The 26,821-nt window shown below is 49.2% G+C and overlaps 1 long non-coding RNA gene across 1 annotated transcript in view; it reads right to left on the bottom strand.

The window, feature by feature from the left end:
• Nucleotides 1–7,473: 7,473 nt before the first annotated feature.
• Nucleotides 7,474–26,821, bottom strand: part of LOC125621865 (uncharacterized) — a 32,459-nt gene continuing 13,111 nt past the window's right edge. Inside the window, exon 3 of the long non-coding RNA XR_007352612.2 lies at nt 7,474–8,010. This is a non-coding gene — a long non-coding RNA (uncharacterized LOC125621865). The remainder of the gene's footprint in view (nt 8,011–26,821) is intronic.

Here is a 26,821-nt window from a genome sequence, read left to right on the forward strand (position 1 = left end):
GTACTCCAGTCATGCGAGTTATCCCACCAAGTCTCCGTTATTCCAATCACATCATAATTCCCTGACTTTGCCAGGACCTCCAGTTCTCCCTGCTTGCTTCCCAGGCTTTGTGCATTTGTATATAGGCACTTGAGATAACCCGCTGATCGCCCCTTGTTCTCAGTATGAGGCAGGAGCCCTCCCCTCTCACACATTCCTGCTCGTGCTTCCTCCAGGTATCCCGCTTCCCCACTTATCTCAGGGCTTTGGTCTCCTTCTCCCGGTGAACCTAGTTTAAAGTCCTCCTCACTAGGTTAGCCAGCCTGCTTGCGAAGATGCTCTTCCCTCTCTTCGTTAAGTGGAGCACGTCTCTGCCCAGCACTCCTCCTTCTTGGAACACCATCCCATGGTCGAAGAATCCAAAGCCTTCTCTCCGACACCACCTGCGCAGCCATTCATTGACTTCCACGATTCGACGATCCCTACCCCGGCCTTTTCCTTCCACGGGGAGGAAGGACGAGAACACCACTTGCGCCTCATACTCCTTTAGCCTCCTTTTGAAACAGGCACCTTCATGCATTCTCCTATTCTGCCCCTCACATTTGGGCTAGTCATTTTTGAACTCTGCTAATTCTTGGCTATCTTGTGGAAAAGCTGCTACATTCTTATCATGCATCCTTTGAGTACCCTTTGGAGGAAACTAAAGCAGCAACTAGCAGACTGAATCTTGGACAATCCAAATCCCGGTTGTGGTGGTACTAGAGCAGTACTCACTGGTTCTGTGCTCTCCATTCTTCAACTCAGTGTCAAGGGGTTATCGTCTGCAAAGCACTCGGTAATGAAGAATCTCACAGACTGTCATGGGGTGGACATTATCTTTCTCCAAGAAATGCGTGTACCGGCCTTCCTTGCCAGCAGACTAACAACAAGAGATTATGACATTGTTAGCTACAATCTTCATAGAAAATATGGCAGAGCCATTTATGTGAACTCTGATGTTGATGATGTGTAGGACCTACCATTACTTTGCCTCTCTGTGACACTGTAAGAGTCAGTCAGTTTAAAGTTGTGAATCTTTACAAACCTCCTGATAAAGCCTGGAACACTCTACCACACTCTGATGCTACCAGCCCTTCAAAATCTATCCATCTATGATGGGGAATTCAACAGTCACCACACCTCCTCAGGCTAGAAAGAATCTGACAAAAAGGACTGGCTTTCATAAACTGGGTTTCTATATATTAATTATATCTCTTGCATCACCCTGAGAAGCCAGCCACCTTTTTCTCTGCATGATGAAAGCAGGCTACTCTCCTGATCTCCGTTGGGTCACTTCAGAATGGGGACAACCATTACCAGCTTCCTGCGGAGTTCTTGGAAACTTACTGCACAGCCAGCAACTCCCTATTCTTACTTGGTTAAAAGAGACAATTCCTATGATAACTGCTATCACCAGACTGCAGAGAAATTGTAGAACAACAGACTGGAAAAATACAGAGTTGACTGATGAGCATATACCACATATACCAGTGTGAATACCACATAATACTTCTGTAGAAAACACTTATACTGTAGAATATGCTTCTGCAGAAAATGCCAAAAAACATTGCGTGGCTACACTAGCCTTGAGGACCTGCTCCATGATTTTTCCAGGGACTGAGGTGAGGCTGACTGGCCTGTAGTTCCCCGGATCCTCCTCCTTCCCTTTTTTAAAGATGGGCACTACATTAGTCTTTTTCCAGTCATCCGGGACATGAGTTTTCAAAGATAATGGCCAATGGCTCTGCAATCACATCTGCCAACACCTTTAGCACCCTCTGATTCAGTGCATCCGGCCCCGTGGACTTGTTCTTGTCCAGCTTCTCTAAATAGTCTTGAACCACTTCTTTCTCCACAGGTTGCATCTGTAAAGCCAAAATGCAACACTTAACAGAGGCAGCATTGTTCACACTAGACAGAGCAATGATTCGGCCATACTTAAAGACAAGTACAGTGTACACAATAGCAGAAAGTGCCTGTCCCAAAGCAAGACAAAAGTCTATTTCTTAACAAAAAAAAGTCTGGAGTTTCCTTCCTCACAGACTGCTTGTCGCCTTGCTCCCAGCTGGAAATACTGCTTAAAGCAGGGACAGAATTATAAAAAGAAGGACCAGACACTCCAAGACAGCTCTCTATGCCCATCTCTTTGCCCCTTTCTGCCCCTGAAAACACAAGGAAGCAGCTGTTGGACTCTGTGGGAGGGGTTCTGACCTGAGAGTTTGGAGTATGTGGTGAGAAACTTTGCTTTGACTATATTATAGTTTGTTAAATTACAGTTGTTAAGTTGCTAAGCCAGCACTTTGGTCACTGCTGTTCTAATTCATTACTCCAAAGCAGACCTCATTAAGAAGAGCTATGCCTACCTGGTGGGCTGAGAAGAACTAAGAGGCTAATTAGGCCAGTAGGCAGATGATACAAAAGGCACAGGAAGGACCTGGGAGATAGAAAGGGAGATTGCTCTTCTCTGCTTGCCTCAGGAGCTGAGAGCTCCCTAGGAGTCTAGGTGTGAGTCTATATAGCAAATAGGGTGGTGGAAACCACTGTGGTCAATAAACTGCATGGAGTGTTTTACCAGCAAAAAGGTCTCTGAGCTGTTTGTGGACTTGAGCACAGAGAAGAGAGAGTGGGCCCTACCACACACCAGTACGCATTTTATCTTTATTTTTCTTGTAACTATTTCTGACTCTCATGCCTCGTTACTCATTCTCACTTAAAATCTCTCTCTTTACAGTTAATAAACTTGTTTTATCTAATCAACTGTGTTCAAGCTGAAGTGCCTGGGTAATTCTATTTGGGGTAACAAGCTGTATGCATATTATTACTCCTGGGGGAATTTTGCACCACTGCACATGTGCAGGATTTATGTCCCCTGCAGATTTATTTACTTCTCTGCAGAAAAATGACTTTCTGACAGGGAAACAAAAAGAAGCCACAAGCATGATTATGCGACCCTCCCCAGAAGTATATTTTGAGTGCCCAAGGCAGCTAGCAGAGAGGTAAATCACTGTGGGGCATGTGGTGGGACTGGGGAAGACCCAGCTGGTGCCTCCTACCCTGCAGCAGGCTCAGCTGTTAGTCTTACCTGGCCTGGGGAGGACGGGACTTCCTCTTCCCCTGCATGGCATCCAGGGCCATGTCAGACTCACCCCCAGATTTCTCCATCAGCTCTAGGAAGCTCTGCAAACTCCCCCTCCCCCACCATGCTTCCTGCACCCATCACTACTCAGCTGCAGAGGAAGGGATCACTGTACAGGGAGCTGCTCGCCCATCTGCCCAACCCCCAGGCATCTAGATGCCCTCATGACCAGACCCTTCCACTGAGTTTCACCCCCCTCCTGCACCCAAAATCCCCCACAACGAGCACCACTCCCACTGCACCTGCACTATCCTGATGAGTCACCCGCACCCAGATCCTCACCCTACCAATCAACAGCCAACCACACCTAAATCCCCACCCCACTGAGCCTCTCTCCTCCAGCATCTAGACCCCCACACTGAATACCCTGCACCCAGACCCCCCAACTCTAACCCCGCCCCCGCTCCCCAACCACCTTCACTGGACCCCCCTGCAGAGTCCCATTACCGTTGCACCCAGAACCCCACAAGTCCCTGTGCATCCAGATCCCCCCCACATCCCGATCCCTCACTGATCCGCCCATATCCAGATTGCCCCACACAGAACCCTCTCACCCCACACCTGGATTCCCCCCCCAACTAAGCCCCTCCATACTTGGATCCTCTCTGGTTGAGCCTGCCTGCCCATGCCTGGTGCACCTGGCATGGAGGGGCAGGACCCTGGGGTGTTTCTGGGGCAGGCCCGATCCTTGCGCTGTGTCAGGGTTGGGTGCAGTTTCACCGCTAAGTCCATGTCTTGGGTGGGAGCTGCACAGTGATCTCCCACCTCTGTGCAGCCAGTGGCCTGTGCTTCCCACTGCCATCCTGGAGTCTCCACATTGACAAATAAAATGTGCAGAATTTTGAAGAGTTTTAAAATATTATGCACAGAATTTTTTCTTTTTTGTGCAGAATGCCCTCAGGAGTAAGATTATTCCATTAAAAGAACAATGGACTCAGTCTATCTCTGCTGGGCAGTACAGGACATACATTTCTGGGGGGAAATCTGGGACTAGGAGTGTGTTGGGGTCTCCCTGTCATAATCTTTAAGACTAGTGGGAGCCAAGGTTGCAGACAGAGTTGGGAGTGAAGTACATGCTGGAGAGTGTTTGTGAGCAGTCCAGGTTAGAGGCTACAGCAGCAAGGCGTTGTTACAGGGCAGGGGCGACACAGCTACTCATTTGTCTGGATTGTACTCTGGAATGTCACACAGGAGTCCTGCAATACAAACTATTTTAAGGGTGTGAGTGTGTATCTATATAGAAAAGTATTCATTTTGAAAGGGTTATGGCTGCTTGATTTCACTATTTATATTGGATACACAAGAGCTCAGATCAACAGACCCTGAAGGTTGTAGGTGACCTACCTATATTAAATGAATTAGTGGTTTTGGTCTAATTCCTAGTCATGAAAAACACAAATCACAAAAATTACTTTTATAACTTACATAATTATTTTTGTAATCTCAGAAGAAAGACCCAGGCTGGTAGAGGTCTGTATGTGGGAAGTTTGCACTTTTACAGCCTACGCTATGCCCATTCAAAGGATAAGAATATAGAAATTCCATTTCTAAGGTACTGTTCTTCAGCATTATGGATTTCTTTAAGTTTTGATGAAAAGAAAAGGAGGACTTGTGGCACCTTATAGACTAAGGGTATGTCTACACTATGAAATTAGGTCGAATTTATAGAAGTCGTTTTTTTAGAAATCCGTTTTATATATTCGAGTGTGTGTGTCCCCACAGAAAATGCTCTAAGTGCATTAAGTGCATTAACTCGGCGGAGTGCTTCCACAGTACCGAGGCAAGCGTCGACTTCCGGAGTGTTGCACTGTGGGTGGCTATCCCACAGTTCCCGCAGTCTCCGCTGCCCATTGGAATTCTGGGTTGAGATCCCAATGCCTAATGGGGTTAAAACATTGTCGCGGGTGGTTCTGGGTACATATCGTCAGGCCCCCCTTCCCTCCCTCCCTCCGTGAAAGCAAGGGCAGACAATCGTTTTGCGCCTTTTTTCCTGAGTTACCTGTGCAGACGCCATACCACGGCAAGCATGGAGCCCACTCAGCTCACTGTCCCCATATGTCTCCTGGGTGCTGGCAGACGTGGTACTGCATTGCTACACAGCAGCAGCAACCCATTGCCTTGTGGCAACAGATGGTACAGTATGACTGGTAGCCATCCTCGTCATGTCCGAGGTGCTCCTGGCCACATCAGCCAGGAGCGCCTGGGCAGACATGGGTGCAGGGACTAAATTTGGAGTGAGTTGACCAGGTCATTCTCTTTAGTCCTGCAGTCAGTCCTATTGAACCATCTTATGGTGAGCAGGCAGGCAATACGGATTGCTAGCAGTCCTACTGTACCATCTTCTGCCGAGCAGCCATGAGATGTGGATGGCTTGCAGTCCTTCTGCACCGTCTGCTGCCAGCCAAAGATGTAAAAGATAGATGGAGTTGATCAAAACAAGAAATAGACCAGATTTGTTTTGTACTCATTTGCTTCCCCCCTCCCCGTCTAGGGGACTCATTCCTCTAGGTTACACTGCAGTCACTCACAGAGAAGGTGCAGCGAGGTAAATCTAGCCATGTATCAATCAGAGGCCAGACCAACCTGCTTGTTCCAATAAGAACAATTACTTAGGTGCACCATTTCTTATTGGAACCCTGCCTGAAATACTCATTGATGTAAAGCCACCCCCTTTGTTGATTTTAATTCCCTGTAAGCCAACCCTGTAAGCCATGTCGTCAGTCGCCCCTCCCTCCGTCAGAGCAACGGCAGACAATCATTCCGCGCCTTTTTTCTGTGCGGACGCCATACCAAGGCAAGCATGGAGGCCGCTCAGCTCACTTGGGCAATTAGGAGCACATTAAACACCAGACGCATTATCCAGCAGTATATGCAGCACCAGAACCTGGCAGAGCGATACCGGGCGAGGAGGCGACGTCAGCGCAGTCACGTGAGTGATCAGGACATGGACACAGATTTCTCTGAAAGCATGGGCCCTGCCAATACATGCATCATGGTGCTAATGGGGCAGGTTCATGCTGTGGAACGCTGATTCTGGGCTCGGGAAACAAGCACAGACTGGTGGGACCGCATAGTGTTGCGGGTCTGGGACGATTCCCAGTGGCTGCGAAACTTTTGCATGCGTAAGGGCAGTTTCATGGAACTTTGTGACTTGCTTTCCCCTGCCCTGAAGCGCATGAATACCAAGATGAGAACAGCCCTCACAGTTGAGAAGTGAGTGGCGATAGCCCTGTGGAAGCTTGCAACGCCAGACAGCTACCGGTCAGTTGGGAATCAATTTGGAGTGGGCAAATCTACTGTGGGGGCTGCTGTGATGCAAGTAGCCCACGCAATCAAAGATCTGCTGATATCAAGGGTAGTGTCCCTGGGAAATGTGCAGGTCATAGTGGATGGCTTTGCTGCAATGGGATTCCCTAACTGTGGTGGGGCCATAGACGGAACCCATATCCCTATCTTGGCACCGGAGCACCAAGCCGGCGAGTACATAAACCGCAAGGGGTACTTTTCAATAGTGCTGCAAGCACTGGTGGATCACAAGGGACATTTCACCAACATCAACGTGGGATGGCCGGGAAAGGTACATGACGCTCGCATCTTCGGGAACTCTGGTCTGTTTCAAAAGCTGCAGGAAGGGACTTTATTCTGAGACCAAAATAACTGTTCGGGATGTTGAAATGCCTATAGTTATCCTTGGGGATCCAGCCTACCCCTTAATGCCATGGCTCATGAAGCCATACACAGGCAGCCTGGACAGTAGTCAGGAGCTGTTCAACTGCAGGCTGAGCAAGTGAAGAATGGTGGTAGAATGTCCATTTGGACGTTTAAAGGCGCGCTGGCGCAGTTTACTGACTCGCTTAGACCTCAGTGAAACCAATATTCCCACTGTTATTACTGCTTGCTGTGCGCTCCACAATATCTGTGAGAGTAAGGGGCAGACGTTTATGGCGGGGTGGGAGGTTGAGGCAAATCGCCTGGCTGCTGATTACGCGCAGCCAGACACCAGGGTGGTTAGAAGAGCACAGGAGGGCGCGGTACGCATCAGAGAAGCTTTGAAAACCAATTTAATGACTGGCCAGGCTACAGTGTGAAAGTTCTGTTTGTTTCTCCTTGATGAAACCCCCCACCCCTTGGTTCACTCTACTTCCCTGTAAGCTAACCGCCCTCCCCTCCTCCCTTCGATCACCACTTGCAGAGGCAATAAAGTCATTGTTGCTTCACATTCATGCATTCTTTATTCATTCATCACACAAATAGGGGGATGACTACCAAGGTAGCCTAGGAGGGGTGGTGGAGGAGGGAAGGAAAATGCCACACAGCACTTTAAAAGTTTACAACTTTAAAATTTATTGAATGCCAGCCTTCTGTTTTTTGGGCAATCCTCTGTGGTGGAGTGGCTGGTTGGCTGGAGGCCCCCCCACCGTGTTCTTGGGTGTCTGGGGTGGAGGCTATGGAACTTGGGGAGGAGGGCAGTTGGTTACACAGGGGCTGTAGTGGCAGTCTGTGCTCCAGCTGCCTTTTGCTGCAGCTCAACCATACACTGGAGCATACTGGTTTGATCCTCCAGCAGCCTCAGCATTGAATCCTGCCTCCTCTCATCAAGCTGCCGCCACATTTGAGCTTCAGCCCTGTCTTCAGCCCGCCACTTACTCTCTTCAGCCCACCACCTCTCCTCCCGGTCATTCTGTGCTTTTCTGAACTCTGACATTATTTGCCTCCACGCATTCATCTGTGCTCTGTCAGTGTGGGAGGACAGCATGAGCTCAGAGAACATTTCAGCACGAGTGCGGTTTTTTTCTTTCTAATCTTCACTAGCCTCTGGGAAGGAGAAGATCTTGTGATCATTGAAACACATGCAGCTGGTGGAGAAAAAAAAAGGGACAGCGGTATTTAAAAAGACACATTTTATAAAACAGTGGCTACACTCTTTCAGGGTAAACCTTGCAGTTAATATTACATATGTAAGCAGTGTCAGGGTGAGCTCCACCCTGACATCTGGTGGTGAGGTGTGGCAAGTTGTGGAAAAGAACTTCAGGGGCCAATCTCATTTGCATAGGCACACCCACCCTGCCTAGAATGAGGCCATAGCTGCCCAAATGGTCACTTTGGCTGCTGTGGGATCCCCAGTGTCTCTGTTATTGGGGCAGGAAGAATAAATTGTTATTACCCTGATTATGGGAACTGTGCTTGGAACTGTACTTGGCCTTTTGTTATGATGGAGGGACTCACCATCAACTAAGTAGCACTCGCTAGGCAAGGGTCATGGGTTCCAAAACTCTGTGAATTGAGAGAGGCTGGGGACAAGTATTAATACTTGGTGGCATGGGCCCCTTGGTGAGGGCCTTACATGTTAGTTGCACTTCCTCCTCTCTCCACTGTGGAATATCAGAGCTAATTTTGATTTCATTAGAAGTCTAGTTACATGCTGCTGAGCTCACTTTGGGCTAATGGTGCACCAGCACTGAGGCTCCTCTACTACAAGCTGAATTTACCAAAGAGCTGAAATGACTAAGAGCTGAAATCACTGAGCGTTGTGTTAAGTAGTGGGGGAGCCTGAAGATATATTGTGGAGAAGTTTGCAGGATGGCTGGAGTGCCTTGTGGACAGGCTGGTGGAGCAGTTCCTGGGACGGCGGGAGCTGCTGGTGGGACACGGAGCGGAGCAGTTCGTGGGACGGCGGGAGCTGCTTGTGGGCCGCGGAGCGGAGCGGAGCTGAGCAAAGCAGTTCGTGGCGCGGCTGGTGGAGCAGAGCGAAGGCCTATGGAGCTGTGGGGCGGTCAGCTTCAGATCATGTAAGGTGCCTTTTACCCCTGCCCCCATCTCCACCCAGGTTGGGAAGTAAAACTCTGCAGATAAACTTTTGAACTCTGGGGCTGCCCTGACCAGGGACAGAGACTTTTGGGTCATTGGACTTTTGGGACTTTGGGTGATTTGGGGTTGCTGGACTCAAGAACAAAAGGGAAAGGGCATGCCCCAATTTGCTTGGGGTGGGTTTTTTTGCTCATGGGTTGTGTTATGAATCCTGTTGGTGGTGTTTCCCCAACATAATGCCACATTGTTTCTCTCTGTTATTAAAAGGCTTTTTGCTACACTCAGACTATGTGCTTGCGAGAGGGGAAGTATTGCCTCTTGGAGGCGCCCAGCAGGGGTGGTATATATTTGTCCCAGGTCACTGGGTGGGGGCTCGAGCCGGTTTGCATTGTGTTATTGGAATGGATCCCCTAGATATTGAACCCGGCCCTTGTTGCTGCCAACTCTGACGGGCAGAAGGGTTACACATACATAGCACATGTGCTTTCGTTACAAGGTCGCATTTTGCCTCCCCCCACCGCGTGGCTACCCCCTCAACCCTCCCTCCTCCCCGTGGCTAACAGTGGGGAACATTTCTGTTCAGCCACAGGCAAACAGCCCAGCAGGAACGGGCACCTCTGAGTGTCCCCTGAAGAAAAGCACCCTATTTCAACCAGGTGACCATGAATGATATCTCACTCTCCTGAGGATAACACAGAGAGATAAAGAACGGATGTTGTTTGAACGCCAGCAAACATACACTGCAATGCTTTGTTGTACAATGATTCCCGAGTACATGTTACTGGCCTGGAGTGGTAAAGTGTCCTACCATGGAGGACGCAATAAGGCTGCCCTCCCTAGAAACCTTTTGCAAAGGCTTTGGGAGTACATCCAGAAGAGCTGCAAATGCCAGGGCAAATTAATCCTTTCACATGCTTGCTTTTAAACCATGTATACTATTGGAATCTGGAATCCGATGAAGTGAGCTGTAGCTCACGAAAGCTTATGCTCAAATAAATTGGTTAGTCTCTAAGGTGCCACAAGTACTCCTTTTCTTTTTGCGGATACAGACTAACAAGGCTGCTACTCTGAAACCTTTAAGTTTTGAGTATTTCTAAATAATATTACATTGTTGGTTGTTAAGATGAAGTGGGTACATTATTATCTTTTTGCTAATTGGCCAAAGCTTGCATATTCATGGAGTGAGTATAGAGAATGTAGTAACTTGAACAATTTTGAGCATTGTCTAGACAAGAAATATGAGCATATTCTCTGTGAGTCACTTTTATGTATATCTGGGCCTTGATTCTCTTCTCATTTAAACCATTCTAATTGAGGAGTAACCCCATTGACTTCAGTGAAGTGGAGAATTAGGTCCCATGGCTAGTCTTAAATAGATTGCTGTACGAGCTGGAACTTTTGTTTTACCTTACTACTTTATTTTGACCTTGCTGTTAGGGCTTATGTCTGGATTTGTTGCAGTGTGAAAAGAGCTAGGCTGACCACTCTGTTAATCTCAGATACTGTATCGAAGTTCCATTGAATGGGGGTGGAGGGAAACAGGCCTCTTATTTATACACCTAAACTCAGGTACCTGCATTTGAAAATGTTGACTCCACTTCTGTCATAAACGTTCCTGTTATAAGAAAAGGAGTACTTGTGGCACCTTAGAGACTAACCAATTTATTTGAGCGTAAGCTTTCGTGAGCTACAGCTCACTTATGCTCAAATAAATTGGTTAGTCTCTAAGGTGCCACAAGTACTCCTTTTCTTTTTGTGAATACAGACTAACACGGCTGTTCCTGTTATAGTAATTCTTTGTGGCCTCTTCCTTCAGAGGATCTCAAAGCACTAAGAACCCTAGATTACTGAGAAGGAGGGAGCTAGGTGTATTTTCTGCCACCTGCCTACCCTTCTTAGCAAGGGTTAGGCACAATAGCAGCCCTTGCACTTGAAGGAGCAGAGGAACTACTCCCTCTTTGATTCTCTACAGGTGTCCAGTGATGAGGACAGGGAAGAAGGCAGAGTCATGGCCCTGCTTCTCTATGTAGGCCAGAAACAGGGTGGAGCAAGCTTCATCATCCAAAGGGTGTGTTCATTCCTCATGTCTTCCATGGAATTGGAGGGGGCATAGTGTCTCTTGGTCAGTGCATCTCCACAAACCTAAAAATGGGCCGCATTGTGAGCTACACACTTTGGCCCATTAAGGAATAAAATGTCTCCCCAGTAAAGTAAGAGGTCCTATCCCCATTATACAGATGGGGAAAACTGAACCCCAAAGTGATGAAGCTACTGACCAAAGGTTACATAGCAAATCTGTGTCTGAGCTAGAAATAGCCCCAAGATCATTCTGCCTCTAATGTTTTCTATGTATGCATCCATATGTAATGCAGTGTTATGACTGAGCAGGCATTGCATTTTTATGCTGGATGTTGACAGAGGTCAATGAAAACTAGTAAAAGTAAAATGGTCTTACTGCACCAAGACACTAAGGGATTGTAAACGTGTTTTACATTAACAGGGGTATCAGTGTAGTAATGGAAAGTTAGAATTAAAAGGCCCTGACTGCCTCTTGTTACCTTATGTTCCCAGGAGCCTAAAATCTTTCAAGGGCAATCTGAGGTGAATTTAATTTAGCTGTCTTGTGTGAGGTAAAGGAACAACTGGGCCAAATACTGGCATCTCCATTTTTCATGGATTATCTTGTGAGGTAGGATCCTGCCACAGTTCAGCAAATGAGTTGGTCTTAGGGGACTTAGTTGCTGGATGATGACTCCAGAGTGGAGGCTGTGTGAACTAATGCCTTGGAGGAAGCTAGAACTGAGTAGCTACTTAGGAAGATTAATGTCTGGATTCATTAAAAGCTGCTTATGTGAGAGGTGATCTTTTATGCACAACTCACAGCCAATTAATAAAAATGGGTCAATTAGCCTGTCAAATGCAACAACATGTATCCAGTGTTCAGGCTCTTATGTGTTTATGAATGAAATATTAAAGTATATGAAGGGGAAACACCTAATTGCATCATACAAAGCAGATGCAGAAATTTAACTGAGGAAATTGTGGAACATTTCATTCAACTTCCATCAGAAAGTCACCCATTTATCCACTCACTTACTAGAGGACAACACATGGGTTTCTGTCATGGGCATGCTATAAGTGTACCGTGTCACTACAGAGTGCCTTTCATCCCCAAACAGCCTTTACAAATGATACATACAGAGGAATCACTTCACCTATCAGTGAAATGCAGCCACCTTTGAGGTGGAAGGGTGGCAGCCAAACTGTGCAACACAGCAATGAGGAGAGAGGAAAATTTAGGACATTAGAGCAAAGTCTTTTCATATAAATAAAAGTGCCTTTACCTTTAGTATACCTGCAGAGCAGAAAGAAATTCTTAATTTTTTAATAGTTTTTAAGATCAAATCCCAAAGATTCCAACACAGAAACTGAATTCTAGTAAAAGTTCATCTGACTCAGAAGCATGAAAAGCCAAGCTGACCTTGCCAGAATTTTGTTTTCAGGGAATCTAGATTAAATATGATGTTCAGATTCTTGATGGTATATCTGTGCCACGCACAGAAAAAAAAACAAAAAAACCCTTGGCAGCAAGTCACGGAGCCTAGGTCAACTGACTTGGGCTCACAGGCCTAGTGCCCTGGGGGTAAAATTAGCACTGCAGACATTTCTGCTTGGGTTGGAGACTGGGCTTAGAGACACCCCCCCACATACACACTTCTTCTCAGAGCCCGGGCTTCAGCCCAGGGTTGCTGGAACAATTTGTGTAGTGGGGGTGCTCAGAGCCATTGAACCAAACTGTAAACCCTGTATATAATGGAAACCACTTCAAGCCCTGGGATGCTGCCACACCCCCAGCACTCCTAGTTCCAGCACCTATGCTTCAGCCTGAGGAGGCATGTCTGCACTGTTAATTTTAGTCTGCTAGAGCAAGCCCCACGAGCCCAAGTTAGTTGACCCCAGCTGTGAGACTCACTGCCATGTTGGTTTGTGTGTTTTTGAGTTTGCAGTGTAGATGTATGTTAAGTCAACCCCTTGAGTATCCTCTTATGTGTAGGGTGACCAGATGTCCCGATTTGATAGGGACAGTCCTGATTTTTGGGTCTTTTTCTTACATAGGATCCTATTACCCCCCACCCCCGTACCGATTTTTCACATTTCCTGTCTGGTCACCCTACTTATGTGGCATATAGGAAAGAATGGATTGTATACAAGAGCATAAGAAACACTTCAGGTGACTGATTGCCAGAACCATTAAATGTGTTTCCTTCCCAGGGTGGCTCTAATCTGCACTATCATCAAATATATGCAATTGCAAAGATGAAAGCAAGAAACTGTACCTGTAGGAAATATAGACGCAAATAGATTATGCATTCCTGAAGTCAGCAATATAATATGTAGGGGGCAGAGGTTTATCTATAGAGAATAGGAGCTGCACGCAGGCGAGAAATGTCATGAAATGAAACGTGAAATGTTAACACTTATAAATAACAATCTAGAGAATTGTCCCAACTGCCACACCTGTGCAATAGATTTCATTTTACTACTTTATGTAAGATTGCAGGATTGTAACTCTGTGTGTCACTCTGAAGCCCAGAATGGTGGTTGAGTTAATGTGAAGCAGTGGAAACAGCTGCAAGTTGAGGGTTTTTGTTTAGAATATCACAAAGGTCAGGCATCACATGGCTTTTCCGTCTGTTGCCATCCAATGTTTAAGTTTTCAGCTATTTTGACTTTATGAATTACTGTAGCTGTACATAACATGGGTGTAAGGCCATGCGAAGAGTCCTAGACCATTGTGATATCAGATGCAACTCAAACAATCACCACCTTTACTCTATAGTTAGTTTGCATGCAACAACTTCATCTCTACAGTCTCCATACAATCAATGGTGGATTACTTGGCCTGCATTATGGGCTCTCAGCTACACGAAAGCTCATGCTCAAATAAATTGGTTAGTCTCTAAGGTGCCACAAGTACTCCTTTTCTTTTTGCGAATACAGACTAACACGGCTGTTCCTCTGAAACCTATCTTAATTTATGTAGTACCTTCTCATCCCAAAGATCCAAAGGTGCTTTACAGAGTGTACAAAGGAATCCTGTCATTCACCGCTAACGGACAGCTCCCTGAGGGGTTTCAGCTATTTTACAGTGATCTACTGCTACTACATAGCAATCTACAGGAGGTGGCACCAAACAATCCTGTATCTAACTGAACCTACAGGAAAATTTTTAGGTGGGAAAGATGTAATTACATAACTTTGAAGCTGGTCAGGCCAGAATATTTTCTGAACACATGTAGTCAATAAATTGCCAAGAGATCTTTGATATCTCTAAGTGGTGAGTGAGGACTTTGGTTTTATATCTCATCTGCAAGATGACAGCAGAGACAGAACAGTACACAACAGCTCTGTGTGGGGATATTGTATTCAGTGCAACTCTGAGTGGAAAGCATTTCACTGCAGTATCACCTAGTTCCCTCTCTGTATCTAGCATGTCCTCTGGAATGGTGGTTGAAGCATGAAGGGACATATAAATCTTTAGCGCATCTGGCACGTAAATACCTTGCGATGCTGGCTACAACAGTGCCATGCGAATGCCTGTTCTCACTTTCAGGTGACACTGTAAACAAGAAGCAAGCAGCATTATTTCCTGCAAATTGTAACCAAACTTGTTTGTCTGAGTGATTGGCTGAAGTACAACTGAGTGGACTTGTAGGCTCTAAAGTTTTGCATTGTTTTATTTTTGAATTTGTTTATTAGTAACAAAGTGGAAACTACATTGATAGCTCCATTTCACTTTGGAGTGTGTGCATTATTACTTTTCTCTCCTTTCGTAATTTATTTAAAAAATTGTTTCTTAGCTACATATTCATCTGGAATAACAGCAGTACATAATGCGTGGAAAGTACAGGTTAGATGGTGAGGTCCAACCCTCAAGGATTGGCTCTTATGAACCCAACAAAACACTGGGTCTGCTGGATCCAGTCCTTAGGAACAAGTTAGAGTGCCTCTTACGTTATGCGAATTCTTGAGGGCCCTCAAATGGAACAGTTCTCCTCCCATATCCCTACACCAGGGGGTAAAATGTGTGTATGTGGCTTACTGCAGTTTTTTTACCACCCAAGCATCTCCTCTCACTGGGGTAATCCTTAGATAGCTGATCAAGTGGGTTTTCTACTGCTCTGTGACAAGATCGATGCATAGCAGTGGCTGTGATCTGGTCATAAATACCAGCATAGTCCAAAGAGAATTCAATTCCTAGAGTGAGGAGAAACAGTTGGGAGGAAACACTATAGGAAGTTAGCTACCTTTTCCCACAGGGTTATCTAACAAAATTGAAAGCTGTAATACAACTAGCATATCCCTCGCTGGATTTCTCTGATGGAGCTGTTTATTACAGCACATTTAGTGATCCAGAAGAGACAACAGTAATATATTTATAGGTCAATAGTAACGTAATTGAAGATCCTCTGGACTTATAAAGATGCAGGAGAATTAAATGCTCTTAAAGAGGGATGCATTGAAATACTGAGATCGCATTCCATCCCCCTTTCTCTTCTCCTTTCCTTCCTTCTATCCATCTTTCTAACTGTGTCTGGCTCTTTATTCAAATGTATACAAATTATGCTTCTGCTGCTGCTTCCCCCCCATCCCCTGCCACCCAAAACAATTTGTATACACTTGTACAAATTTAGAATCTATTGTTTTTTGATGCGTCTGTTGGTCGGTATGGATTTCATAAAAGGTATTAACTGCATCAAGACAAAGGATGTGGGATCTGAAGTTCTATGAACTTCACAAACTATATTTTTTGGTTCATAGGATTCACAGAGCTAGTTTGAGTTCATGGAACTTTTTACCCTATAATTTAAACAGAAGGGTCTTTTGAAGGACTGTTGAATTTTACTTTTTTGTTTTGTTTTGTTAAAAGGAAGCCTGTGGTCTGTGCTAGGGGTTGAAGAACCCCTCCCCTCAAAAATATGTAGGCTGAAACAAATGGATTCTCTATGATGAATATAAACTGTATTTATTTTTTCATTTGAGTTTTTCCCCACCTCCGTATGCTCCTCTTTCTGCAGTCTCTTGTAAGAGGAATGTGAACTCAATATTGAAGCTTCAAACCTACAATAATGAGTGTGTTTGAAAGTAGTCCAAAATGAGTTACCCAACCCTAGTAGAGACCTTCACTAGCACAGATTCATAAAGCTGAAAGGTAAATTAAACTAATTTAACTAATAAGTCCTGAGATGCACTTTCCTCTAGTCTGAGCTCACTCCTTCTGAGAGTCTGAGAGTTGCTGGAGTTCAGGACAGGCAGAATTCCTCCTGCCATCTCTCTCAGTCAAATCCTTCTTACATGTGTTAATAGCTGGCCCCCTCTACTCAAAGCAGCAACCTTTCTTAAGTACAATCTTTGCCTCCTTTGGCATGTGCTTAGCTAGAAAGGTCTAGGCCCCTTCCCCAGTCACGATAGTCCCAAAACCTGTGCAGAAAACTCGTGGCTCACCCTCATGGAGCAATTAGTTGAGAGTAATTCAAAGCTGATAGTCCCAGATTGCTGTCTTGATTAGAGCATGTAAAATTTTTTGGATGCATAATTTGTCAACAAATGTGATATTGTGTCAGCTGAAACTATTCATGAATTTGTGCTGAGGTTGCCAAACCGTTTCAACTAAATCAAAAATGTTGAAACAAAACATTTAATTTTGATACAAAACATTTTGTTCAGATTTTCAGGCATTTTGACAAAAAGCAATGGAAAGCATTCACGAAATGGCTGAAGGAGGACGTGGGCATTACTGAAATATGTTGGATTTAGTTTGAACTGAATTTTTTTCAGCTTTTCAGTTCAGTGGAATTCTGAAAAATGTTGTTTTCAGTTTGACCCAAAACGAAACTTTTTTTGGAATTACTAGTGAACGGAAAGATCCATTATTTGCCTGGCTCTAGTCATGATGGTTTCTCTAGAATAGTCATTCAACAAGTGTCAAGCCTGTTTCCTGAGCTGGCCAGCTACCAGGAATACATTGCAATAGGTCACCCTTAGGTAAGTTTAGACCCATGTTCAGCACATAATACAAAATGGAGTGCACAGTCAATACAAACATTTCCCACTCAGTTTCCTTGCTAACAGAGCTGGTCCTTTAGCTCAAGTGATAGAGGGCCATGCTTTTACAATAAATACTTCTATTTTTCCTTTGAAAAGAAGCAGGGTGATGTACTTGTATTACATAAGGATGATGACATATTTTCCAGTTAAATTAATTAGTGAATAAGGAGGATATTAAAAAAATCTTGTAGGGATAATCATTTTTAAATTGGCAGGCCTCAACAGCTTTACACCTGGGAGTCCCGAAAGAGTTGGCTGAGGAGATCTCTGGCCCACTGATGTTAAAATAGGTCTTGGAACAATGGGGAAATTCCAGAAGACTGGAAGAGTGCTAATGTGCCTGTCTTCAAAAAGAGGAAGTAGGATGACCTGAGTAACTATAAACCGATTAGCCTGACATCCCAGGCAAAAAACTTGAAAAGTTGTTTCAGGATTCAATTGATAAACTAAAGGATGAGAATACAATTAATGCCAATTAACATGGTTTTACAGAAAATGTGTCTTGTCAAACCTGATTTCAATATTTGATGAGATTACAAGTTTGGATGATGCAGGCAATAGCATCGATCTAATGTACTTAGGCTTTTTGAAGGCATTTGACTTAGTACCACATGACATTCTGAATAAAATATCAGCACTATACAACCTCAGTAAAGCATACATTAAAATGGATTAAGAACTGGCTAACTGCCATATCTGAAACTGTGAATGAAAGTGGGGAATCACTACCCAGTGCAGGTGTTTCTAGTGGAGCTTTGAAGGGATTGGTACTAGGCCTGACATTATTTATGTCCAGATCATTTTCATCAATGATCTGGAAGTAAACATAAAATCATTGCTGATAAAACCTGCAGACGGCACACACACTGGCAAATAGTAAATGATGATGATGACAGGGCAGTTAAATAAGGCCTCAATCTTGCTACTGCATTGGCCTGGGCAGAGAGCCCAGCACTGAACCACATTGACTTCAATTCCATACAGATGCAAGGGTCCATCTGTGTGGATGTAGTTGAAGGATTGGGGTTTAAGTCATTTGCTGGTAGGAAAAATGGGTTTCTCTGATTTAGTTTATAACTGGTTACTGAATGATGAGTGATATGATTCAGTGAAAACTGTAAGTTTAAGAACCAAAAGCCATCTTCTTATAATCAATGACATTGAAAAGAGGAGGAAACCTTATTTTACACATCTGAACATCTTATATTTAATGTTAGCAAAAAAACCACATATAGAAGGACACTTTCGGAGGAACAGCATCAAGATATTTCTTAAGGCATGCACTCAAAAGGTGTACACTATTAAAGACAAGCTAGAAAAAACCTCAACAGGCAAGCAAAACAAAACAAAATTTGGGCAGTGCATTAAGCATCAGTCAGCTGCAACCAGTAGAACAGACAAGCTGTTACAATCGGCTTCCTTGCCAGTCAGTCATATCTTCTCTGATTCTCCCTTTCCTTCGACTGGCTCCCTATTCACTACTACCCCAGTCTTGCTTCCTTACTCTGCCTTTATCCATGCCTATGTATCTGATTTAGGATCAAACTTTCAAAATTACTGAAGTGACTTATGAGGCTACTTGTGTAAGTCTCTTAAAAATGGGACTTGGGTGCCCAAATAACATAGGTGTTCTGGAAAATTCTCCCCTTCAGCCTTGTCTACATGCGAAAGCTTTTGTATAGCCAAAGGTGTGAATGTAAACCAGTATACTTATACCAGTATAACCCCACATGTAGACGCTCTTATTGTGGTATAATAATGTATTTTAAAGGTTTATCTTATGTTGCTTAGGAAGGGTTTAAGCTAAATGGGAAAAAGTCACTCTTATACTGGAATAAGAATTGTTTTGCCAAGCCACTACTCTCTCCTCTAAAATTACTCCCTAAGATCTACTTCTATTGTGATATCCACAAGAAGTGAATCAACACAAACTTCTCAGATTTATATTTATTTTGAACAAACCTTGTCCAATGTATTGATATAACACCTATCTTTTCTCCACCATCTCCTTTCCCCTACTTTCCTCCCCACTCTTTGTCAGATGTTTTATGAAGCCATATTGTAAGCACTGTGACAAAGTTCCTCCTCTGCCTTGGTGGGTCTTGCGCTTATTGGCGGATTTGCTCGCCTCAGAGGTTCATGGCAGCCCTCGTATGGCCACTTCTGTGGCTCAAATCTGCCGTTCACTCAGTTAGCCTCATCACTGACCGGCATGGGGAAAAGGAAGAAGAACAATCCCCGCAGTATCTGCTGATCCATCTAGTGGATCGGGGAACAGGCCAGAGACCTTCCCCTCTGGTGGAACCCACATTCCAGTTCAACTCTGGTACCAGCTGAACACCCTGGTCCTGGCCCCAGGTTTCCTGGCCAACCTCCAGACATCGATTCTGGAGTTCCTCTGGTCAGGACTGCACTGGGTCTCTGCAGGGGTTTTCCATCAACCCCGGTGGAGGAAGGGCACGGCCTGAAGTGTCTACACACTCAGGTCCATGTCTTCCACCTCCAGGCCCTGCAGAGTCTCCTTTATGGTGCAGGTAGTCCGGTGTGGAGCATACTGGTGCACGCCCTCCTGCACCGCTTCCGAGGGCTCCGATATGACCGGCAGCTCCATTATTTCCATCCAAGAGGTCTTCTGCGAGACCTCTCCAGGCTCCCGGTCTTCTACCATGACCTCCTCCGGACCTGGAAACTGCTCTCAGCGACCAGGTCTGTGGTGACCACAGTGGGGGACAGATCTCCTCTCGGAGCCCCTGCTACACAACCCCCAGCTATGCGTGCCGGTGGCAGAGCCCCCCCGGTGTGCCAGAAGTTCGTCCTGGCAGAAGTCACAAGAGTTGGAGAGCTCCTGGACTACGACCGGGGAGACTGGCTGGATCCCCTGATGCTCAGCGCATGGGCCTCTCCAGGCCTTGTACTCCCCAGTGCGTACTTCAGGAGGTGAGGGCTGCTTTGCTGCCCACTGCTCGGGTTTACCTTGACCGGGTCCTGCATGAGGCCTGGTTCCACCGTCAACTCCAGGCCCTCCGGACCTTATCATCGGGCCCCTGCCCCGTGGACCCAATCAACCCCCCCGCCCCTTCACCGTGAGCTGGCTGCATGATGTGCAGCTGGTCCGCTTCTAGACCGTGCCAAGGAAACATTTATACACGCTCGTGCTTCACACCCTTCACGTCCTCACCCTTGTATCCTGCCCCAATACAAAATGGCGGGACCTCCTGCCACCTCTGGAGGGTGAGGACGTGAAGGATAGGTGGGCCAGCCCATACTCCACCCTGGTCCCGAGGCCCGCCGAGGATATCAGATGGCAGCTCCTTCATGGAGCCATAAGCACGGGCGTGTACTTGGCATGGTTTACCCCTTTCCCAGACACCTGCCCCTTTTGCAGCGTGAGGGAAACCCTGGCACACATATACTTGGAGTGTTCCAGGCTGCAGCCCCTATTCCAGCTCCTCACGAATATTCTGTTACGTTTTTGGTTGCACTTTTCCCCTCACCTTCTCATTTATGCACTCCCTATCCATGGCCCCAGAAAGTCACAGGACCTCCTGGTCAACCTCCTCCTGGCCCTGGCTAAAATGGCCATCTATAAAACCAGGGTGAGGAGGTTGGCCGATGGAGTCTCCTGCGACTGTGGGGCCTATTTCCGATCCTCCGTCTGTTCACGTATCCGGGCAGAGTTCCTCTGGGCGGTATCCACTGACTCCCTTGACGCTTTCGAGGAGCGGTGGGCGCTGTCTGGGGTTCTCTGCTCGGTGTCCCTGTCCGGTTCCCTTCGTTTGACCCTTTGATCTCACTCCTGTCCCTCTTAGTTGTCCCCAATACTCAATTGGTTTCTGTGGATCCCCCTCTTAGGCTGGGGGGGATCCTTTAGCACTTCCTGGATCCCAGTAGGATCATTCTCCTGTAGCCGTCTGGCCTGGAGGGAGAAGGCTGCTGCTCCTGCTCCTGGGCCCTGGGCTCTCCCTGCTGCTGCTGCTGCTGTTGCTGCTCCCCTGGTTGGGCCAGACACCCCACCCCCTTCTCTGCTACCTGGTTGCTGACCGGCTGCTGCCCCCCCTCCCCCAGGTGCTGCTACTGCTCCGACTACAGCACCTTGGGTGGGGGGGGGCGGCTGGCCGTCTCCCCAGAAAGGGGAGTGCGGGACCCCAGCCCCAGCCATTGCTGCTGTGGACATCATCACCACCACCACCTGTGAGGGGCCCCTCCTGCGTGGCCACCAGACTGCTGCCTGGAGCTGCTGCTGCGTTTGCTGTTTGGAGCTGCTAGAGCCCCGAGGAGGAGAAGAGGAGAACCATCTACCATTGGGGGAGAGCACAGAGACTCTGTAGACATCGTGGAGGGGGTCTTTAAGACTGAGTAGCTTTTGAACTGTGCTCTTGTGGTGGGGGTCATGACTGTGTTTGTGGAGACACAGGGGGGGTATGGCATGGAGCCTGCCCCCTAGTCCATCCGTGTGTCCCCCTTTGCCTCCCCCCACCATCGCTGCCCCCTCCACCACCCCCAGTGGACACTTACCATCTGCCTCAAGCTCCTGCCTCTGAGACTCAGCTGTCCCCTGGCTTGGCACGCCCTTTCACCACCTTTTGGGCCTGAAGCAGCAGCCAGCCCAAACTGACTTTTTTGCAAGCTCATGTGGGCGCATGTTTCCCCCCCCCCCCCCCACTTGGACTTATCCCCTTGCTACCTGCCCCATTTGCCACTTGCAGCCTTTAGCCCTTCCCCTTTGCCGCAGCCCCCTCCTTACTAGCTTCAGTTTGTTTGCTTGCCCCAGCCTCTGAAGCTAGCCCCTTGGTTTCCCTGTCCTAACTCCAGCCTGGTTCTCCTCCCTTCCCCCGCCCTGATTAGCCCCTTGCTCAGTGTACCAATTCCCCCTCCCATGCACTTGTGCCCCTCCCCATTTTAGTTTGAACCCTCTTCACTGCACCCCCCAATGCTGTTGCATTTCCTGCTCCCCTAGTGCAGCTAGAGGAGCCGGAATCCCACCCCGTGTCGGTGACTGACCTGGAGCCCTTGACTGCCCCTCTGTCCAGCCCACCCCTTTTGGCACCCTCCTCCCTTGCCTGCAGCCTAGCGGGGAGGAGTGGTTGATCTGCTTCCCCTTTCCCCTCCTCTCTCTAGTTTTTCCCCCTCCCTCCCTGCTCATTATGGCGAGGGACAAGGCGGGTGGGGCCCCTCCGGCAGACCTCGCCGCCCCTCCCCCACCTGCCACCCCATTGCCTCCCCCCAAGCCTCTACCTCTGCCACCGCAGCTGAACCACCTGCTACTGCCCCTGTTGGGGGCACTGGCAGCAGGGGACACTGGATGACCTCCTGATAGAGCCCCTCCTGTCCCGTTACCACCTGAAGCCCCTGTGAGCCCCGAGGTGACTGTCGCTTCGGGTGCCGGCGGGAAGAACCCCGGATTGGTGGAAGGTGATCTCCCCTCCATTTATGAGGAGCTCGAGGCCCTGGGTCAGACCCCGGTCACCCAGGGGGAAGACGACCCTCTGCCAGCGGGCCTCGATCTGGGCAACCTCATTCCGGCCCCCCTTTCTCCATGCTCCCTCCCACTAACCGTTGCTTCCGCTCCCGCCTCTGAGGAGCCCCTGGACTCTTCCACCAACTTGGCTGAAGATGGCACCCCGCTGATGGCCGCCGAGCCTGTTGAGGTGATGGCCAGTACCACGCGGCAGAGACCCAAGCCACCAGGGGCCCTACTGAAGATAGTCCACCTCCTGATGCTGTGGTTGCCAAACCCACCCTGGAGCCTGTGCCCGGCATTGCTGAGAACCCCCTCCCCACCCCGCGAACCCCTGAGCCTGATCGGGAGGTGCCACCGGCCTGTTGCTTGGCTTCTGGAGCCCAGAATCGTGCCTCTGCCCCTGCTCCTGTCCCTGACCCCGGCCCTGCCCCTTGTGCCGACCCTGTCCCTATTCCTTCCACCTCCCGCGATGTTATTGCCGCCCCCTGGCGCTGTCTCCTTCCCTTTCCCAGCAGATGACCCCCAGGGAGCGGCTTTTGTGTTTCCCTGTCCCGACCCACTAAGAGCTGCTATCTTCCCTCTGCCCTCTACTGAGCCAGGGTTCAAGGCGGGCTGCGTGGCATCAGCCCATCGGGCGCTACGTCAGGGGTCCGCCCCTTGCCTGCCCGTCTCAGTTGGCCACAGGGCTGTGCCAGGGGCCCCGCCAGAGGATGGTCCGGAGCCAGTAACCCCACCCCACCATGTGCTGCGACAGGAGCTGCGGGAGTTTCTTGAAGACGTCCGTGGCTCCCACAACAAGGTACAGCTTGCTTTTCAGCAATGGGGGGAGTTTCAGCAAATCCTCCGGGCCACGAGGGCCCTTATGGGGGAGGGTAAAAGGACCGGGAAGCAGGCCACCACTGCCTACCAGCGGGTCCGTGGTTGCCGTGACTCCTTACTCACCTATGGGGTGGGTCATGGTTTGCTGCATGGCCCAATGGGGGCCGTGAGCATCCCTGCTGGCGAGGATCTCCCCCAGCCCTCCTCATGGCACCCATCACTATCGCAACATTGAACACCCGGGGCTGTAGGATGGGTCTCTGCAGGTCCCAGGTGCTCTTCTTCCTTCGGGGGGGGGGTATTCTGTGGTTTTCCTGCAGGAGACCCACATGGATCTGGCCACCAAAGACAGCTGGCAGCTGGAATGGGGGCACAGGGTGTACTTTAGCCATCTCACAGTTCATACGGCTGGAGTGGCGACCCTGTTCTCCCCTGACCTACGGCCCGAGGAACTGGGGGTCACCGAGGCTGTGCTGGGCCGCCTGCTGCACCTCCAGGTCCGTATGGAGGGACTTGTGGTCAACGTCGTTAACGTCTATGCCCCGACATCGGGACCGGAGCGGCTGCGATTCTATCAGCAGGCGTCCACCTTCCTTGGCACCTTGGATCCTTGCGAGTGCCTGGTCATGGGCGGGAACTTTAACAACACACTTGAGGAGCGGGACCACTCGGGGACCAAGCAGTGCCCGGCAGCCGCGGACATCCTCCGGGAGATAGTCGAACATCACTCCCTGATGGAGGTCTGGTGTGACCATCACCCGGATGACATCTCAATGTTCACCTTTGTCTGGGTGGAGGCCCATCGGTCGTGCCAATCCCGGTTGGACCGCATCTATTTATCACGCTTCCACCTTTCAGGAGCCCACTCCTCCAGCATCTGGCCGGCCCCATTCTCTGATCATAATTTAGCCACCGTGAGGGCCTCTCTCTGCACGGAGAGGCCGGGGCCAGTCTATTGGCATTTCAATTATGGCTTGTTGGAGGATGTGGGCTTTGTGGCATCCTTCTGGGAGTTCTGGCTGGCCTGACAAGGGCAGAGGCATGCCTTTCCCTCGGCGTGGTGGTGGTGGGACCTGGGGAAGGTGCATGCCCGGCTCTTCTGCCGTGACTACCGGGGTGCCAGCTGATGGAGGGATGCAGCGATAGAGCAGTTGGAACGGGAGGTCTTAGAGATGGAGAGGCGTCTGGCCGCCAGTCCTGAGGATCCATCCCTCTGCAGAGTGTGCCAGGAGAAAGGGGGGGAGCACCGGGCCCTCGAAGACCATCAGGCCCGGGGCACCTTTGTTCGATCCCGCATCCGTCTCCTTCGGGAGATGGATTGTGGCTGCTGCTTCTTCTATGCCTTGGAGAAAAGGAGGGGGGGCCAAGAAGCATGTCACATTCCTTCTGGCAGAGGATAGCACCCCCTCACGGATCTGGTGGAGATGTGCGGGAGGGCCAGGGCCTTCTACGCAGACCTTTTCTCCCCGGATCCGACTGATCCTAACACTTGCAGAGTGCTCTGGGACAAACTCCATACGGTCAGCGTGGGCGACCAAGACCGCCTAGGGCTGCCTCTCACTCTGGCCGAGTTCTTGGAAGCCCTCCGCTGCATGCTCACCAATAAATCTCCGGGCATGGATGGGCTGACTGTGGAGTTCTACCATGTGTTCTGGGACGTCTTTGGCCCAGACCTAGTCACCATCTGGGCTGAGCCTCTGCAGAGCAGTCCATGCTCGCCTTATTGCCGAAGGAGGGGGACCTCCGCGATTTATGAAATTGGTGTCCCATCTCACTCCTCAGAATGGACTACAAAGTTGTAGCAAAAGCCATCTCACTGCGGCTAGGGTCCGTGCTGACGGACGCAGTCCACCCAGACCAGACCTACACCGTCCTGGGCCGCACCATTCTTGACAACCTGTATCTGGTCCGGGACATCTTGGAACTCGGGTGTAGGGATGGTCTGTCGTTCGCTCTCCTATCCTTGGATCAGGAGAAGGCATTCAACAGGGTGGATCATGGGTATCTCTTGAGCACTCTGCGAGCGTCTGGCTTTGGACCCCAGTTTGTGGGTTTTCTCCAGGTGCTGTATGCCTCTGGAGAGTGTCTGGTCGGCTCAACTGGACCCTGACCGAATCGGTCAGCTTCGGGCGAGGAGTACGGCCAGGGTGCCCCCTCTCGGGCCAGCTGTAGGCTCTGGCGATTGAACCCTTCCTCTGTCTCCTCTGTAGGAGGTTGACGGGGTTGGTGCTGTGGGAGCTGGTGCTGTGACTTGTCCTGTTGGCGTACGCCGACGATGTACTCCTCATGGTCCAGGACCCTGGCGACTTGGTGCGGGTGGAGGCTTGCCAGGCCATCTATTCGGCAGCCTCCTCTGCCCAGGTCAACTGGGTGAAGAGCTCTGGCCTGGTGGTCGGGGACGGGTGGCAGGCGAGCTCCCTCCCACCCATGCTTCAGGCCATTCGGTGGAGCGCGGGTCCGCTGCTCTATCTTGGCGTTTACCTTTCTGCCATGCATCCATCTCTGCCAGAGAACTGGCACGATTTAGAGGGCAGGGTGATAGAGCAGCTCCGGAAATGGACAGGACTACTCCGGTGCCTCTCCTTTCGAGGGAGACTGCTGGTGCTTAATCAACTAGTCCTCTCCATGCGCTGGTACCTGCTCAACATCCTGGTCCCGGCCCCGGGTTTCCTGGCCAACCTCCGGACATCGATTCTGGAGTTCCTCTGGTCAGGACTGCACTGGATCTCTTCGGGTTCTCCATCTATCCCTGGTGGAGGGAGGGCAGGGCCTGAAGTGTCTACACACTCAGGTCCATGTCTTCCACCTCCAGGCCCTGCAGAGGCTCCTTTATAGTGAAGGTAGTCCGGTGTGGCGCATACTGGCGCATGCCTTCCTGCGCCACTTCCGAGGGCTCCGATACGACCAGCAGCTCCTTTATCTCCAACTGAGAGGTCTTCCACGAGACCTCTCCAGGCTGCCGATCTTCTACCAGGACCTCCTCCGGATCTGGAAACTGCTCTCAGCGACCAGGTCCATGGTGGCCACCAGAAGGGCAGATTTCCTCTCGGAGCCCCTGCTACACAACCTCCAGCTCCGTGTGCAGGTGGCGGAGTCCCCCTCGGTGCGCCAGAGGTTGGTCCTGGCAGAAGTCACAAGAGTCGGAGAGCTCCTGGACTATGACTGGGGAGACTGCCTGGATCCCCTGATGCTGGCTCAGCGCATTGGTCTCTCCAGGCCTCGTACCCCTTGGCGCATACTTCAGGAGGTGAGGGCCGCTTTGCTGCCCGCTGCTCGGGTTTACCTCGACCAGGTCCTGCACGAGGGTGCGCCCCGCCCACCCTCCACTCCAGGTCCTCCAGACCTTTTCATCGGGCCCCTGCCCCGTGGACCCAACCGACCCCCCCGCCTCTTCACCATGAGCCGGCTTCATAATCTGCAGCCGGTCTGCTTCCAGACCGCGCCAAGGAAACATCTATATACGCTCGTGC

The sequence above is a fragment of the Caretta caretta genome, chromosome 1 (assembly GCF_965140235.1).
Source record: "Caretta caretta isolate rCarCar2 chromosome 1, rCarCar1.hap1, whole genome shotgun sequence".
Classification (NCBI taxonomy): domain Eukaryota; kingdom Metazoa; phylum Chordata; order Testudines; family Cheloniidae; genus Caretta; species Caretta caretta.